Here is a 19,228-nt window from a genome sequence, read left to right as displayed (position 1 = left end):
TTGCATATATATATATGCTCATATATAACAGATTACTATGAACTGTAGTTACCTTAGTATTCTATGTAACACTAGGAACCTATTCCTGTGATCTAACTCTGATTTGATACCAATTATTTAAACTTCCCACCCCCACCCCAAACTCTAGTATTCTGTGTTCAGGTCAAATTATTTAGAAGATTTATTTAAAACTAGCTGCCAGAGAGAGAGAGGGAGGGAGGGAGGGAGAGAGAGAGAGGGTGATAGCAAAAGGGATCTTTCATTTATTGTTTTCCTCCCCAAATAGCCACAATAGCTGAGGCTGGGTCAGACTGAGATATGAGCTAAAGACTCCATCCAGGTCTACTTCATGATTTCAGGGATTCAAGTACTTGGACAAACATCTGCTGCTTCCTAGGCATATTTTCTGAGATTTGAATTGAAAGTGGTACAGCTAGGACTCAAACTAGCACTCCTATATAATAAGTGGGTGTCTCAAGCAGTGGTTTAACTCACTGTACCCTGTCTGCCCTCAGATTGAATTTTTTTTTTTAGCTTTGGTCCATGGAAAGTATACCCCAGGCTGTGTTAGGACCCGACCTGCAATTTCTTCTCAGTCTAGCACAAAGTAGTCTCTGAGTTGGAGATCAATTATTTAAACACAATTAAGAAATACATTATTTATTGCACAACTAAATCTGTGGGCTAAGTGATGTCGCCTATGTTAATCTAGAATAACTATTCTTTCAAATATTATATCGAAAATAAGAGCAATACTTCTGGTTTAAAGGTGCAGGGGATGGAAATTAGAAAAGTGTTATTAGGTAAAGAAAAGCACACAGGAGACAGTCAAAAAGAAAAATAAAGCCTTGCTTTGGCAAAACTCAGGGATCTAAGTCATTTTGAGGTGCATTTTCCTAGGTCTTCTTATCTCTGCTGGTCTAGCACCTGCCATACTCCTTTTCAGGCTTGGTCCCTGTTTAGACATTTCATCTGTTTGCAACTTCCTCTTCCTTTTCATCTCACTCAGACAAGAGAGAGGATTGACATAGTCAGTGAATTCTGTCTACTCAGTCCTAATCACATATTTCTGGTTTTAAATGAAAGGCTTAGTAGATTACCCCTATTAATCCAAGATATATTCCGATATCGCACTAAACGGATCCATTTGTTTACTGAGTCAGTGTGGTAATTCAACCTCTTTCACACCAAAATGGAAGGGCTTAGGCATTTTAAGGTTACTGTCAACTCAGTTTAGAAAAGAACCATGCAAAATGAAAAGAGGAGACAGGAACAAAAACAGTGGATCTCTACTCCAGTTAGGCTCTGTCTTAGCCCATTTCTTGTTGCTATAATTGAAATTCACAGATGAGTGATTTATAATGAGTCAAACTCTCTTTGGCTTATCAATCTGAGGCTGGAAAATTCAAGATCTGGTAGCTACATCTAATGAAGTCCTTCATGCTGGCAGAACTTTCTGGAGAGCCCCAAGGTGTTTCAGGGTACCACATGAAACAGGGTCCTAGCCAGGGTCTCTCCTGCTCTTCTTATAAAGTCATAATCTCACTTGCTTAGGGGCCCACTGTTATGGCCTCATTTAGCCTTAATTATCTACATCCAACACATTTAACATCATATTTAAATTAAGTTTACATTATCTTAATATATCAGAATGGACATTTTATTTCAACAGAAATTTTATGGGGACATTCAATCATCATAGGCTCCTTGTATCGATGAAACCTTGGTGAGGATATTATATTCAGATAAGCCTTGAGGTAGATATATTCTTCTATATTTCAGATTTTGAGATTTAGAATACTGTCACAGTATACTAAAAAATATTTACTTATGTTACAAATCACAGTTGCACTTTTCCAAGGTTATGGAATTGATAACAAATGATGTTATTTCTCCAAAGAAGTCAGGCCCTTATGCAAATCATCAGTTCAACTGATTTATTATTCAGTGTGATTTCAAATTAGATGGAAAAAGCAGGATAAGATTGTTTGTCTGCCCATGATTATATTGAATTTTTTGCAAAAATCTACACTTGCCTATAATGTGCCTAGTCAGAAAAAATGCTTTTACTTAAAGTATTGCTTTTGAGTTTATCAAATATATTATATTTTAGAGTAATTTTAACAAAGATTAATGCTATTTAAAAAATGATCCTCATGATCTATTTTGAGGCTTGGTCTTTTTTAACAATAAGGTCTCCAAAATCAGACTTCTCTGATTAATTTTATATGCTATGAATTATTCATCACTTATTCATTATGACCCAAATAGGCTGATATTACAGAACTCATAAAGCAAGGTAGCAATGTAATACTAAATCAAAGTCAGCTGGTTCAAAAGCAGAGATATCTTGTTTTCGTGTGTTTCTTATTTTAGAATTGCTGTCAAATAGTGCTACATACAATTGTATCAAATCAAAAAATCAAATAGAAATTTACTGCACTATTTTTTTTTGTTCAGGTTTAGCACATACTCTAATAGCACACACTTTAGAGCTTGAAAGTACACTGACAACACAGCTGGGTACAGGCAGTGAGATGGCTCAATAAGCTAGAAATGTGTTTTAAGTAATTTTATCAGTTTCTTATGACTCATTGAATTCCTTTTGTTCCTACTTTGAAAAATCTGTATCACATGTTCATTGTTTTGTTAAATAATAGTTGTTTATTTTAATAAATTATGCAAGTGTATGGCAGTGTTAAGTGCTGTTTTCTAGATTAAATGTAATATGCGCTTTACCTGGCAGAGGAGAAAGTCTGAGGAGTGTCATACAACAGTACAACTGGGACATGGGGACGAGATTCAGTTCTAGATGATCAGATTCGATTTAGATGCATTCTAAGCAACATAAACTTGAGGAAAGGCCAGGTCCTTAAGCAGTTTTAGTCATGATTTGCTGTCACAAAAAAAATTCTGTTCACCTTGGTGTGCATATAAACATGGATTTTGAACTGTGCTTATTTCCTCCCTCATTCGAGTTAATTTGGTCTAGTTTTAGAAATCTGTTTTTTCTGTTTTTACTAATATAAAGAGAGAATATTTCATACATTCCGTAGGTACAGTTCCAAGAAGCAACCACACTTGCCTCCAACTCTCCTGCTCTTCCTCTACCCGACCCTACCTCCCCCACCATCAGTTTCTGCTAGAATGTATTCATATTTATTTATTATTTATTTGTTACTAACCATAATATTCAATAAATAAAAAGGAGGAAGGCCAAAGTTCCACAGAAGTATGAACAAGGGCTAAAAATGAGAACCATATCCCAAAATGAGGATTTCATTCTTACACATTTTTATGTGGAATTAAAAAAAAATGGGTCTTACAGAAGTTACGAGTACAATGGTGGTTATCAGACGCTGGAGAGTGTTTTGGGAGTTGAGGCAGGAGGGACTGGGGAAAGGTTAATTAACAGGTTCACCCTTAGAGTTACAGGTAAGAAGTTAGTTCTTCTATTGCACAGAAGGGTAACTATACATTATGATAATTGCCGTATTTTTTCATTTAAAATGGTTAGAAAAAATGATTTTGAATGTCTTCACCATAAAGAAATGATAAATGTCTGGGAAGATTAAAAAATCTATTAAAATGAATCATCTTAAATTGGTTAATAGGAATAAAAAGTTGAATATTTGCCAAATTCATCACTGTGAATTCTTTGTATGAATTAATGCACTAACTTAACATAAAGCTCTGTGAGGCAAGTGACTTTATAATGAACACTTTATATATCTAGAAACAAAGGCCTAGAAAATGTGTTACCCAGATTGCACAGTATTTTCCCAGTTGTATTAGCAGGAAGCTGCATCAGAAGTGGAGTATCTGGTACACATACCAGCATCCACAGTAGTGGGTTTACCCACTACACCACAATGCTGGTACCTAAAGGTTAACTTTAAAAAAAAAAAGGCGATTTTTATTTATTTATTTGAGAGGTAGAGTTACAGACAGTGAAAGGGAGGAACAGAGAGAAAGGTCTTTTTCCGTTGGTTCACTCCTCAAATGGCCACAACAGACAGAGCTGCACCGATCCGAAGCCAGGAGCCCGGAGCCAGGAGCCAGGAGCCAGGAGCCAGGAGCCAGGGGCTTCTTCCTACTCTCCCATGTGGGTGCAAGGGCCCAAAGACTTGGGCCATCTTCCACTGCTTTCCCGGGGCCACAGCAGAGAGCTGGATTAAAAGAGGGGCAGCCGGGACTAGAACCAGCGCCCATATGGGGTGCTGGCGCCTCAGGCAGGGATTAACCTACTGCTTCACATCTCTGGCCCCTTAAAGGTTGACTTTTAACCAAAGTATTAAATCTTGGTGGAAGGGATCATTGTAACTCAGACTATTTGCATGACTTTTGCAATTTAGTTACCAGTGCAAGGAGCCCAGACTCACTTAAGGGCAAAATGTCACTGTTCTCTAGGAAATTCCTTGACCTTCATGGGCTCCTAAATGTGTTACAAATAATAAATTTCTCATATTTTTGGATTTCAAAAAAAATGAACCAAAATAAATGTACTCATTCAATTTATCCCCAAACTTTTTGAAATACTGTTATTAGAGTTGTGATGACTAGAAACTCAGATGATGCTCTGAGCTATGAAGATGAAACCAGACATTAATGTGGCAGGAAGAGGTCTAGGTCTGAAAACATTGCAGAACCACTGTATCTAAACTAAACTACGAGGGTTAGCTTTACAGCATAGCCTGTAAAACTGCCACCTGTGACACCAGCATCACACATTGGTGCCACTTTGTGTCCAGGCTGCACTACCTCTGATCCAGTTGTTTGCTAATGGCCTGAGAAAAACAGCCAAAGATGGCCCAAATATTTCAGTCTGACACCTGTGTGGGAGATCTGGATGAAGTCCTGGCTCTTGACTTCACCCTGGCTCGGCCCTGGCCATTGCAGCAGCTTAGATAGCGAACCAGTGGATGGAAGATATCTCTCTATCTCTCCTTCACTTTCAGTAGCTCTTTTAAATAAATACATAAATCTTAAAAAAAGAAGACAAAATAAACGACCATAACGCTGGTTCTCTATTATGAGAGAAAACAATAAATTTCTATATATAGCAGAAACTTATATATAAACTTTTATATATTAAACTTATATAGGAGAAACAATATGAACTTTTATTTGTGACAATTGTAAGATAATTGTAAGAACATTGGAAGGCAGTTTCAAGGAAACTTTATATGAAAAGTATTGTAGAAGGAAGAAATGGATGGCAAAAATTAGAACGAACTAATGAAAAATGTGATAAAAGAATATTTCCCTACACTAAAGAAACAGTCACATGTGTAATTTTTCCTAAAGAAATAAGCTACTGAAAAAAATTTTATGAAAACACAAATACATCAAAAAACAATATTGTCAACTGGGAAATTGAAGATTAAAAACTATTGAACAACTTATCTAGAATAGTTTATATATATTTTACTACAAATCAAACACAATGTTAGAGGATTCATAAACAAAAAATTTATATTAACTACTTAGTATTGATAGTCTTTGAAAACATTTGATAGTAAGTAGAATAATTACAATTTAAAGTTAATTCAGAGATAATTATTTTTAAAATAGAAAAAAGTTTAAAGTTATGTTTTTAATACCTTCATTTTCTTTAAAAGATTTATTTATTTATCTGAAAGTTACTCAGAGAGAGGAGAGACAGAGGGAGAAAGGTCTTCCATCGCTGGTTTAAACCCCCAATTGGACACAACGGCTGGAGCTGCGCTGATCCAAAGCCAGGAGCTTCTTCCTGGTCTCCCACGTGGGTGCAGGGGCCCAAGGACTTGGACCATCTTCTACTGCTTTCCCAGGCCATAGCAGAGAACTGGATCAGAAATGGAGCAGCCAGGACTCGACCTGGCACCCAAAGGGGATGCGGGCACTGCAGGTAGCGACTTTACCTGCTACGCCACAGCGCCAGCCCCTAATATTATCTTCATTATTAAAATGGGGAAATGCATATTTAAGCAATTACATGAGAGTCTATTAAATGGATTTAAGAAGAAATTATACATTAAAAAAGACAGTAGATATGAAAATAAAATATATTAAGAAAAGCAAGTAAACAGTAATAGGAATTACATTAACTGTATAGTAATGGTATAGAGTCATGGTATGTTATACCCTATCTAAGATGAAATAATTAAAGCAAACTATGGGATTCGGGTTATGAAAAGAAACAAACTACAGATATTGAGAAATATTGAGATACAAGCAGTTTCCTTTATTGAAATTAATTTGTAAACCTTAATTTTAGCAAATTATGTAATATTTGATTTAAGCAAAAATAATAAAATAATTTAAAAGGCAAATTAGCATTTAATAATTAAACCAAAGATTTTTCTGTAAATAAAGATATAGGGCTATAAATCTTAGTCTTGAATTCTGTCCAATCTTTAATATAATCTAAATAATCTAAAATTAAAAAAATCTAAAAAAAATTACAAACATATTATCATAATTCTAGATTATAACACAGTTTTGAATGTTCTTCTAAAATTTTTGATGCTGGTTTCACTTTTATGACCAAGTTTGAAAGTAAAGTGCAAATACAATTTTATAGCTGTGTTACATAATAATGTTACTTACTGTTAGCATCAAATGCTTAGGCAAATATTAGTAAAATACTAGCCAGTTTTATTTTTGATTTTTACATTTTTAAAAGATTTACCTATTTACTTGAAGGTCAAGGTGAGAGAGAGAAAGAGAGAGAGATAGAAGGAGAGAGAAGAGAGAGAGAGGCCTGCGCTGTGGCTCAGTAGGTTAATCATCCGCTTTCGGCCCTGGCATCCCATATGGGCACGGGTTCTAGTCCAGCCTGCTCCTCTTCCAATGCAGCTCTCTGCTGTGGCCTGGAAAACCAGTAGAAGATGGTTCAAGTCCTTGGGCCCCTTTACCTGCGTGGAAGACCAGGAAGAAGCTCCTGGCTTCTGGCTTTGGATCAGCGTAGCTCTTGCCGTTGTGGCCATTTGAGAAGTGAACCAATGGAAGGAAGACTTTTCTCTCTATTTCTCCCTCACTGTCTGTAACTCTACCTCTTAAATAAATAAATAAAATCTTTAAAAAAAAAGAGAGAGAGAGAGAGAGAGAGGGAGGGAGGGAAGGAGGGAGGGAGGGAGAGTTTCCAGTCACTGATTCACTCCAGGAGCCAGGAGCTTCTTCCAGGTCTCCCAAGTGGGTGATAGAGGCCAAAACTTCCCAGGCCATCCTCTGTTGCTTTTCCCTGGACATTAGCAGAGAGCTGGATGGCAAGTGAAGCAGCTGGGACATGAACCACCCTTAAGGGATGCTGGTGTCAGCAGAGGTTTAACATGCTATGCCATAACGCCAACCCCTAAAGCTAGTGAGTTTTAAAGGTATGTCAATCAACTTTGTTCCTTTTCACTTTGTGCTAATGTTGGCCTTCATGATCAAGAGTAGAGTGCACGTCATCTAACGCTTTAAAGAGTAGGTTATAAAGATACTGAGGCTTTCATCTTGAGCACTCTTCCTCCTATCCCCAATGTCTTCCTTCTATATCTTTTTCTTCCTTTCTTTCTTACCTCACCATCTCAAATCCTGTCTCTTCCCTTCCCCTCCCTCTGTCTCCACTTGTACTGAGAGTTGCAAGCAGTCCTGCTGTGAGCAGTTCAATGAAGGGTGCCATGTGGTGAAGAACTGAAACTTCCTGTCAGCAGCTTTGTGAGTTTGCTTGGAAGTGGACCCTGTAGCTCCACTCTGACTTTCAGTTGATCCTGCAGTCCTGGCTGGTATCTTGATGGCAACCTCTTGAGAGATGCTGTCAGATGTTTCATGACACTCTTGGATTGGTCACCAATCCAAGGCTTAGTAAACTGTGATTGTATTTCGTGGTCTATGGACACGGAACACAGAAGGATATGACATTCAGTAAGACAAGCTATAGGATAGATATAGACTTTGTTCAGAGTGGGCTTTTTTTTAATAGAAAGCTTTTATTTAATAAATATAAATTTCATAAATAAAACTTCTGGATTATAGCAGTTCTTCCCTCCATACCCTCCCCCCACCCCCAAACTGTCCCACCTCCTACTCCCTTTCTCATCCCATTCTTTATTAAGATTCATTTTTAATTATCTTTATATACAGAAGATCAACTCTATACTAAGTAAAGATTTCAACAATTTGTTCTGTGGGTACACAGAAACACAAAGTGTGAAGTACTGTTTGACGACTAGTTTTACTATTAATTCTCTTAGTACAACACATTAAGGACAGAGGTCCTACATGGGGAGCAAGTGCACAGTGACTCCTGTTATTGATTTAACAATTGACACTCTTATTTATGACGTCATTAATCACCCGAGGCTCTTGTCATGAGTTGCCAAGGCTATGGAAGCCTCTTGAGTCCACAAACTCTGATATTATTTAGACAGGGCAATAAGCAAAGTGGAAGTTCTCTCCTCCCTTTGGAGAAAGTTTCCTCTTTCTTTGATGGCCCCTTCTTTCCTCCGGGATCTCACTCACAAAAATCTTTCATGTAGGTCATTTTTTTGACACAGTGTCATGGCTTTCCATGCCTGAAATGCAGATCAGGCTTTAATCATGATGGTGGAGGAGATTCAGAAGACAATAGAATAAAATAAATAACAGAAGAATTTCTGTAAAGTGAATAGAGATCTTATAAAACCACCCATTTTTCCAAAGCTTTCTTCTTGGTCTCATATTTATGCCATTTTTCTGAAATCAAATTCATTCTAAAAAAACTATCTTTCTATGAAAACTTTCTTTTCTTTTGAGGTGTTGTAATCATTTCCTTCTTTTTCATTCTTTATAACTTACCTGTATTTTATCATTGACAGTATCCGTCAAAATATTTTTCAGCAACATGGAAATTGATGATTAAGGCAATGTTAAACTTATTCTCTAAGATAGTCTCTAAAATACTGTATGTGAAACAAATATCTTTTTAGTTTAATAAAACTGGCATCAAGGAAATAAAGTGATGCATCTGTGGGGCTCCAGTTCAGAAGCTTAACTTCAGGTTTTGAAGGGATAGCAAAAGCAAGATATGACCTTGGCTAGTCCTCAGGGAAGATAAATAAATATAAGTCGCCAAACACAGTGTAGGCGTTGGGTACAGAAAGAATGTAAAAACCAAAGTCTGAGATATCAATGTGATTAGCTGCTGAGTCATGTGAATGTAGAACCAGAGTTCCAGAACCCTTTTATAAAAGGGCAGTATTGATTTTACAAACTTTAGATGAACTGAGTCAGCAGAAAGAAGAGATGTAGACAAACTAGAAGAGGTTGACAGGGAGGGAATTAGTTTACTATTTGTAGCTATTTCTGAGTCTAATAGTTAAAGAGAGAGTAGTCTGAGAGAGACTCCCTCAATCTGAGGATAATCCACTCTTTTGGTATATTATAGTATTTTATATGAAGGGATCTTTATAAGTGTCATATAAATTAAGAAATATAAATTAAGCCTTAAGTTATGAAATAGATTTTTGAGAACCAAAAATAATGAGGTAAGACTTCAGACTGGATGCATTAGGATAAACTAATGAAACTCAACATTAGACTCAATAGAACATACGTACCAATATTTTGCTAGTGCTCGTATTTCAAAAATAATGGAATTCTTAGAAAGGTGCATCGCATGAGTTTTCTCTGTGGGTAGCAGTAAGTCACTTCTTGTTCCTACTCTGCCTTATACTTCCATCCAAGGCGGCACAGGAAATTCAATGAGGAGATAGTTGATATTTGAAATGAATCTCAAGGAAGTAGAAAAGGCCATTCTTTTATACAAAAGGATATTTTTGAACCAAAAAGTATTAAATATGCAACAGACTTTTTTTCCTTTATTTATTACTAAGCTTCTTCAACCAGATTAAATTAAGCAATCTGTTGTTTTATATAAATATATAAATATGTTAGTGTATAAAATCTCCTCATGTAACTCTGTGTGTAAGTATGTGTGTGTGTACAGTTTCCTCTTGTAACTTCTCCGCATAGGCTTCCCGACATCCTTTTTCAAAAAGATTATATGTTGGGTAACAGTTAAGTTGTCATTGGGATGCCCTTGGTCTGTACTGGAGTGCCTGTCTATGAAACCAGCTCTGCTCCTGGTTCTGCCTTCCTGCTGATGTGCATCCTGGAAGAGCAGGTGATGACTCAGGTGGTTAGGTCCCTGCCAACTATGAGGAAGATGTAGACTGAGTTCGCAACTCCTGGCTCTGGCTTCAGCCTATCTCTGACCACTAGGGTAATTTGGAAATTGAAGCAGTAGATGGGAGATATTTCTCTCAGTCTTTCAGTCCAAATCTCTCCCCTTTGAATAAATATTTTTAAAAAATGAGAGATTATTTTGTAGCAAGTTCTAGTAACTTCATTATTTCAAATATAGTGACAAAGCACCACTTTTATTATTCCATATGTTTGAATACATTTACATTATCACTTTTTAAATAATGAGCATCACTAACAATCAGAAAATGGTAAATTACAAATGAGGCACTTGTATCTTATGAGATATTTATGAACAGATATTCTGTTTTCTTAATAATTGGATCCAGTGACATTAATTTGCTGAAAGAGGCAGTTGTTTCCTCTTGTATACATTCAGATTTTAAATAAACTGACAAGTCTCTTTGTCAGTGATATGTGTTTGGTCATGGCAATGGATGGTACTAAGATAGTCTGGAGACTTTTCATTCACTGACTAAAAGCCTCAGAGTAGACATTGGCTTTCTGAAATAGCACTTAAAATCTAAGGATGTCTCCAGGGAAAACCACATAGTGCAGCAAGTGCCATTCTGCATTTTATCAAGTTAACACAACACTTTTATGATCCATCTTTAAAAATAGGCAAAATAAGTAATTGTATCGATGAGCAGTATTTTGAGAGTTTCAATAGAGCAAAGCAAATACTCTGTTTGAAAAAGCATATAATAGATTGATAGAGCTTGCATAAAAACAAGTATGGGGAGTGTTTAATTACATCTGATAAATTGTGTGGCAAATTAGTATTGATTAAAAAATAACTTGCATGCTATAGATATACTTTGTGTTCTTGTTAAGTTTCAAAGTTAAATATTCTTTATTACCCTGTTAGAACTTAATTTTTGTGTACTTAGTGCTTTGAAGAAATGATCTTTGCAGATCTACACTATAATGTCTAACAGTTTTCAATATATTAATCTATATTTTCTTTTTTTTGAAAGTTAGGGACACATCCATCATATCACAATTGTGAAAATATTTCAAAACCAAGGTATTTAAATATTATATCCTAAAATAAAGGCAAAAAAATAATATTCCTGAGATAGACATTTTTCCTCTAATAAGTGTTAAGAAATAACTAACAAAACAGATGGCAATTCCCAATAGAAATTTATTATTATGGTAGTAAACACTAATTATGTATTCAGTTTTCCAGCTTATTCCTCACAGTTTTTACTCTGTCTCATTATAAGATGAACCATCTCTACTCGATACATGACCCATGATATATCCAACAGTGTAAAGCATTATTTTCAAATAGCGTATATTAAGTGTATTTGGAAAAGGGCTCAATTGTATTCTAGCTAATATCTCCTATTGTTTAATATGCTCATTTGCATTGTGAATCTCATAAAAAGTGATGAGGCATTTAATACACCACAATGTTTATTTGGCAAAAGATATTTCATTGAATACCACATGTGGATACACTTTAAGGAATGCTACAGCTTTGAAATGTAAAGGGGATGAGGAAATTCTTTCTGATGTTAAATAGCCCTTTAATTAAAATATTTTTGGGGGGCCAGCACTGTGGCATAGCAGGTAAAGCCACTGTCTGCAGTACATCCCATCCACTTCTGATCCAGGTCCCTGCTAATGTGCCCAGGAAAACAGCAGAAGATGGCCCAAGTCCTTGTGCCCCTTCATCCATGTGGGAGAACGGAAAGAAATTCCTGGCTCCTGGCTTCAGCCTGGCCCAGCTCTGGCCAGTATGACCAGTTGGAGAGTGAACCAGCAGATGGAAGATCTCCCTCTCTTTACCTCTTTCCCTCTTTCTTTTTTTCTGTAATTCTGCCATTCAAAAATAAATAAATAAATAAATAAATAAATAAATCTTTTTTAGAAAATTAAAAATTAAAAAAAAATTGTGGAGCTGGAGTTGTGGTATAGCAGGTAAAGCTACGCCTACAATGCTGTCATCCCATATGGGCACCTGTTTGTGTCTCAGCTGCTCAGCTTCCAACCCAGCTCCCTGCTAATGGCCTGGGAAAAGGAGCAGAAGATGGCCCAAATGGTTGGGACTTGGCACCCACATAGCAGACCTGGAAGAATCTCCAGACTCCTATCTTTGGCTCCAGCCCTGGCCATTGCAGCCACCTGGGTAGTAAATCAGCATATGGAAGATGGCTCACTGTGTTTCTCCCTCTCTATAACTCTGACTTTCAAATAAATAAACCTAAAAATATTTTTATGTATAAGATTCATGTTATTGTGAAAATATAGAAAATTGGGAAAATAATTTCAAATCACATCTCTTGGACAAAGGCACTCGAACCTGTTTGTTTTTCTTGTCATTACATACATTTAAAGTCATACTTACTAACATATGTAAGTATTCATAAATATAAGTATTTTGTATATGTATAGATATATATTAAAGTGCCTAGTAGCTTTATAACCTGCCCTTTGAATATTAGATAATTTTTAAATGCTTCTCCAATGATTAAGTAGCTATGGTTTACTGTATCTTACAGACAATAAAATCCCAAATATTAAAATATAAGTAAAATCAAGCCAATGTGAATAAAAACTATAACAATAACTCTACCAATAATAATCAGAGTAATATCAGTGAACAAAGTTTTTATTCATAATATCCTCAGGTTGGAATATTCTTAAGTTTCTATCAACTTTTGAAAGGGTAAATATACTATTTAAGCCCATAAAATGAAATACTATTCAAGAATGTTATTACTTACATAGATAACTACAGTTTAACTGAGAATGTGTTATTTAAAAATGAAAAGCAAAATAGAAAAGAAAGAAGGAATGGCTGGGGGTGAAGGAAGGGTGGATAAGCTTAGCACAACTTAGAAAATTGTAATTAATTTTTATGTGAATTTACATCAATGATGTTTTATTTAAAATTTTAATTTCATGTAAAATTGTGCATTTTTATTACATAAACACATACATAATTACTTACAAAATGCCATACATACAAAATGCATGTGAGGTTTTTTTGTATTTTGTATTTTTATATTTTGTAACATTTTAAATATTTTGCCACATTCACTTCAAATGTAGACATTATATGTGGGGTTTTGATTTGTGTATACCTTGCGTAATGTTCACATTAGGGTAACTGTATTTTTCCTCAAACCTTATATTTTTTCTAAATAAAGCTAGAAAAATTATTTTGAATAATCATTTTATTAACAAATAAAACATAAATTTCCTTCATGTAACCTTGTTTAACACACTGCTCTTCCTCATTTCCTGAATTTCTGTTGTATTACACATGTTAGTCTGTTACAGTATTACATTTTGCTCTAGTTTTGCTTATTCTAATTGCTGTTATGATTTTTTCCTTTCACTATGTTATCCTTTTAGAAGAAGAAAAATATTTTACCTCTCTTTTATGTCAGTTTCTGGCAATGAAGAGTCAACATAACATTTCATAGAATAAAGAAGAAAATCACTGATGGCATGTAATGTTATACTTATGGAAATGCTTGACTGAAATTCCCGAAGACTGTTAAAGAAAACATAAAAGACTATTCCAAAGCTGTGATACATTTAGACAAATTTTGAATATAGTGTGCTTATCTGGGAATACATATTTGATTGAGGGAAAATGTGCAAAACTCTTTTTAACCTCCAGAATTTTCTGACGTATCCAAATGTGCCTATCCTTGTGGACAGAAAATGCTGTTATGACCAAGGGTAAGTATTTTTGGTTGGTTTGTTGCTGGGGTAAAATGAAAGGTCATTAGTTTTCAGGGCCGGCAACATGGCGCAGTAGGTTAATCTTCGGCCTATGAGCCGGCATCCATCCCATATGGGCACCAATTCTAGTCCTGGCTGCTCCTCTTCCAATCCAGCTCTCTGCTGTGGCCTGGGAAAGCAGTAGAAGATGACCCAAGTGCTTGGGCCCCTGCACCCAGTGGGAGACCCGGAAGAAGCACCTGGCTCCTGGATTTGGATTGGCGCAACTTGGGCCGTTGCAGCCATTTGGGTGGTGAACCAACAGAAGGAAGACCTTTCTCTCTGTCTCTCTCTCTCTTTTTCACTGTCTATAACTCTACTGTCAAATTAAAAAAAAAAAAAGTCATTAGTTTTCTACTGTTTCACACATATGAATGGCAAATCGATGTGTCTTTTATGTCCTGTTTAGAACAAGGTAAACCATGAAAGCTAATTATACTGTATGAGAAGGATAACATCTGTACTACTAATGCTTTAGTTCAGTTATAATGCTTTATATTGTACAAAGATAACCATTGCCATATTCTTCTCTATTTCAGTACAGTTTACTGGTGTGACAAGGTCATTGTGCTGACGTTTATTTCATAGAGGGGGTAGGAGTGCAAATTATATTTAGAGGGACCTATGCTGTGATGTGACCGGTAAAGCTGCTGCCTGCAGTGCCAGTATCCCATATGAACACAGGTTCAGGTCCCAGCTGCTCCACTTCCAATCCAGCTCTCTGCTATGGCCTGGGAAGGCAGTGGAAGATGCCATGAGTCCTTGGGCTCCTGCACTCATGTGGGAGATCTGGAGGAAGCTTCAGGCTCCTGGCTTTGGATCGACTCAGCTCCGGCCTTTGTGACCATTTGGGGCGTGAACTAGCGGATGGAAGATCGCCGCCCCACCCACCCCGTCTCTGCATCTGTAACTCTGCCTTTCAAATAAATAATTAAAGCTTTAAAAATGATAGTTAGAATAAAAATGTACTTCTTCAGGGTCAGGTGTGGCCTACTTGGTTAAGCTGCCGTCTGTAGTGCCAGAACTCCATCTGGCCACTGGTCGAATCCTGGGTGCTCCACTTCTGTTCCAGCTCCCTGCTAATGGCTTGGAAAGGCAACAGAGAATGACTCATAAGGCACCTGGCTCCTGGCTTCTGCCTGGCCTAGCTTTGGCCATCGTAGTCATGTGGGGAGTGTACCATCTGGATAGAAGAGCCCGCTGTCTTTCTCTCTCCCCCTCCATCTCTCCCTCTATAATTCTGACATTCAAATAAATAATCTTAAAATAATAGAATAAAATGTATTTCTTAAATTTTAGTTCTCATATGTTGTTATTTTACTTTACTAAATTAGAGTATTGAAATTTTGGAGTGACTGAGGTGGAAAACAAACGTTTTTACTTTGTAATTCTGAAATTCATATTTATAATATCAAGGACCAGATCACAAAGAAATGATTGATATATAAGCAACATAATAGGAAGGCCAATATATAACAGAATAAATATTTTCCCTACAGAAGCTCTAAGGAAAAAAAGACTTAAAGGAACAAGTATTAGAATGACAAAATTTAGACTCATGGGGTTTTACCACTCATTGTGTCAAAGGTTAAGAGTATGTAGATAGTAGACATACATGGATAGATTTACCAGGTTAATTGGTGAATTTAAATATCCTGAAAGCTTGCAAAGTTTACAGAAAGGACTCATATCAGCTTTGTTTTAAATCTAACGTGGCACATTATGGTAGGATTTTAATAGCTGTGGAAGGCACTCAGTAGATGGGCCTGTATCAAAACTTATTAGGTTACATGTTCTCGGTATAGATAAACCAGTAGGATACTGTTCTTGGGACTTTTCTTATGCTTGGATTTAAAAATGTGCTTATTGACCTAAAAAAAAAGGCAATATAAGAAAATGAGTTTAATAATAAAATCCGGGAGGGGTCAGCATTGTGGCCCAGCGATTTAAGTCAGCACTGATAATGCTGGCATCCTATGTTGGAGTGCTCACTGGAATCCTGACTGCTCTGCATCTAATCCAGCATCCTGCTAAAACACCTGGGAAGGCAGCAGAAGATGGTTCAAGTATTTGGGTCCCTGCCATTCTGGCCCATACCTGGCTATTGTATCCATATAGAGAGTGGAGCAGCAGATAGAAGATTATCTTTCTTTCTTTCTCTCTCTCTCTCTCTCTCTCTCTCTCTCTCTCTCAGTCTCGCTCTGTGTTTGTGTGTGTGTGTATGTGCCTGTGCCCACTTTCCACTCTGCCTTTCAAATAAATGAACAAACCTTTAAAAATCTGGGATTGGGTGTTTGGCATATATACATGCCCCACAAAAGAGTGCATGGGTTTGACTCCTAGCTCAAGCTGACTCCTGCTTCCTGCCAATGCATATGCTGTGGTGACAACTCAAGTAACTGGATTCCAGCCACCCATAGAAAGACCTGGATTCTATGCCCAAATCCTGGCTCTGGCCCCAGCCTGGGCATTAAGAGGGTGAACTCTGTCAGTGAGAGCTTCTCATTCCTCTCTCTGCATCTTAAATAAAATAATTAAGTAAGTAAATAAACCTGTGAGAGTATTGCTAGGAGAGAGAGAGAAAACATAAGGAAGTTATAATCAACGTTTGTTTACTGTTTTCACAAGGCCATGTACCTTACTTATGTATATTATTCTTAATGATATTTGAATAATCTATAACAGTAAGACATATGAAGATAGTTTAAAAGAAAGGTATTTAATAGGGAATCTATAAAAAATCATTCTCTACCAAAGGTGAATTGATTATTGGTTGCTCATACAAAATCTTCTTTGAGTCTCTAGAACTGTGGTAGACTTTGCAATGATAGGACATAAAAGCAAGACTATTCTGATTAGTTATTTTTGAGATAAACTCTGTACTCATACATTCAATTAATTGGTTTTTGCTATACATAAACTAATTTCATTAATTTAAAATTAATTGCCTACATCCTTTATAACCTCTATATATGACTTTATACTCTTATTTAGATGAAAAATAGAAAAACAAAAGCACAGAAATAATATAAAAAAGTGCTTCCAAAGAACCAAAGTGATCCTTTAATTTAACTTCTGAGCTTCAATTGGACTTATCTATTTTATCTACTTTTGTAGACATCTACACTTTTCTTAGCACCAGTCAAAATATAATTCACAGAGGTAATGATTAAATTGGCCTGAAACTCCATAGATCCTATTGCAAACTGATTTTCAATATAGGAGGAAATGTGCATATTTCCTGACTTTAGGTGTCCAGCTTACATTTTACTTTAAAATCACTTCTATTATGTTGTTACATATATATATTTCATCACACATATGTGCATATATATATGTAAAAATTATGGTACTAATTTTAAGTACTGAATAATATAAATGTGAGCTGGTATGCCTGAAATGTAATATATCAGGGCCACTTAGCTTAATTTATTCTTTAATATTATGGGTCTTAATTGTTTCCCATTATTTCAGTATTCCAATAAATTTATGCTAATGCCTCACAGTGAATTTTATCTTCAAATAATTTCCATAACATACTTACCTTACTTATATTCCAGTATCTATGCTTAGTCATATTTAGCTTAATCATTCCACAAAGTAAGTTTAAGTGATTTTAGCATTTAAAAGATTATCTATATTGACATTTCTAACATTTGCAAAGCAATTTTATGTATATTTTTCCAAATATTGTTCATGATGCATCTCTGATGCAGACAGGGAATATCCCCTGGACTGATGAAAAAAATAAGCTTCTGAGAAGTTATGCAAAGTTCATACCCACAGGAAGTCAAAGACTTGATAATTAAACTCAAATTTCAGACACTAAACCTTAGGAGCAAAATATTATTCCTAAATATGCAAGACTTTCATGTCGATGGATGAGCTTTTGCATCCTAAGCCACATAGCCTAGGGCTTAATGGAATAAGGCAGAAATAATCTTTTTACAGTAATTTTGCTGCAATGATGCTGTCAGGTATCTGCTCAGATGGGGAAGCTCACAGAATGTTAGCATTGCCATTAATTACAGTTACTGTGCTCAAAGTGGAAAGAAGACACTGAGAAGTGGTTGAAACACGCACTGTCGAGAGCCCGACAGAAATGACTCTGATATTGTCATCACTTCTCACTTTGTACTGAAGACTAAGAAAAGTCAGTTAACCTATTTGAGTCTAATTTTGGTTTTAACAAAAACAGGAAAAGTGATGACATTCCCTTGGCAAGATTATTTTAAGGCTCATATTTTAACAGACATATATTCACAATTCAGGTGGGGAAAATATTTCATGTAAATCTTGATTTCAGACTTCCATTTCCACTAATTACAAAAATACATGTTGTCTTCAATTAAATTTATCTGTGTTCTAAAACATAGTCTTCTTTGGGAATTCTCTCCTTTTACGAAGTTTGCTCTCCTACATTTTCTTCACCTCAGTACCAGTGAACAGCTTACATTTCCATATTGATACTGCTTGATTTGCACTAGTTCTACCTGAGCTCTGGTTATGGTGTTTAATTCTAATTTCCATTTTTATTTCACTGTTGTCAAAAAATACATGTTATGATTTCAGTGATTTTGAATTTGTAGAGATTTGTTTTGTGGCCTACTGCATGATATTTTATAGAGAATGTTCCATGTGCTGATGAAAACAAATGTGTATGCTGCAGCGGTAGGAAGAAATGTTTTGTAAATGTCTATTACAAATATTTGACTAGGCCAGCGCTGTGGCTCACTAGCCTAATCCTCTGCCTGCAGTGCCAGCACACCAGGTTCGAGTTCCGGTCGGGGCGCCGGATTCTGTCCCAGTTACTCCTCTTGCAGTCCAGCTCTCTGCTGTGGCCAGCGAAGGCAGTGGAGGATGGCCCATATGCTTGGGCCCTGCACCTGCATGGGAGACCAGGAGGAAGAACCTGGCTCCTGGCTTCCTTTGGATCGACCCAGCTGCAGCCGGCAATAGCCACCATTTGGGGGGTGAACCAACGGAAAAGGAAGACCTTTCTCTCTGTCTCTCTCTCTCTAACTCCGCCTGTCAAAAATAAATAAATAAAAATTAAAAAAAAAATCTTTGACTAATAGTTTAGAACAACCCATTTTTTTTATTTTTGGCTGGATTCTTTTTTCGTAGGTGAAAGTAGGGTGTGGAAGTAACAATAGTGTTGGAAATTATGTTTCCCTTTAGATATATTAACAAAATTTTCTTAAACTGGATACTGCAGCATTGGATGCTTATTTACAATAGTCACATCATCTTGTTGAACAAATACTTCAATAAT

This window comes from Oryctolagus cuniculus, chromosome 6 (assembly GCF_051225735.1).
Source record: "Oryctolagus cuniculus isolate XC-2025 breed Fujian yellow rabbit chromosome 6, ASM5122573v1, whole genome shotgun sequence".
Classification (NCBI taxonomy): domain Eukaryota; kingdom Metazoa; phylum Chordata; class Mammalia; order Lagomorpha; family Leporidae; genus Oryctolagus; species Oryctolagus cuniculus.
Note: the sequence above shows the minus strand (reverse complement) of the source record.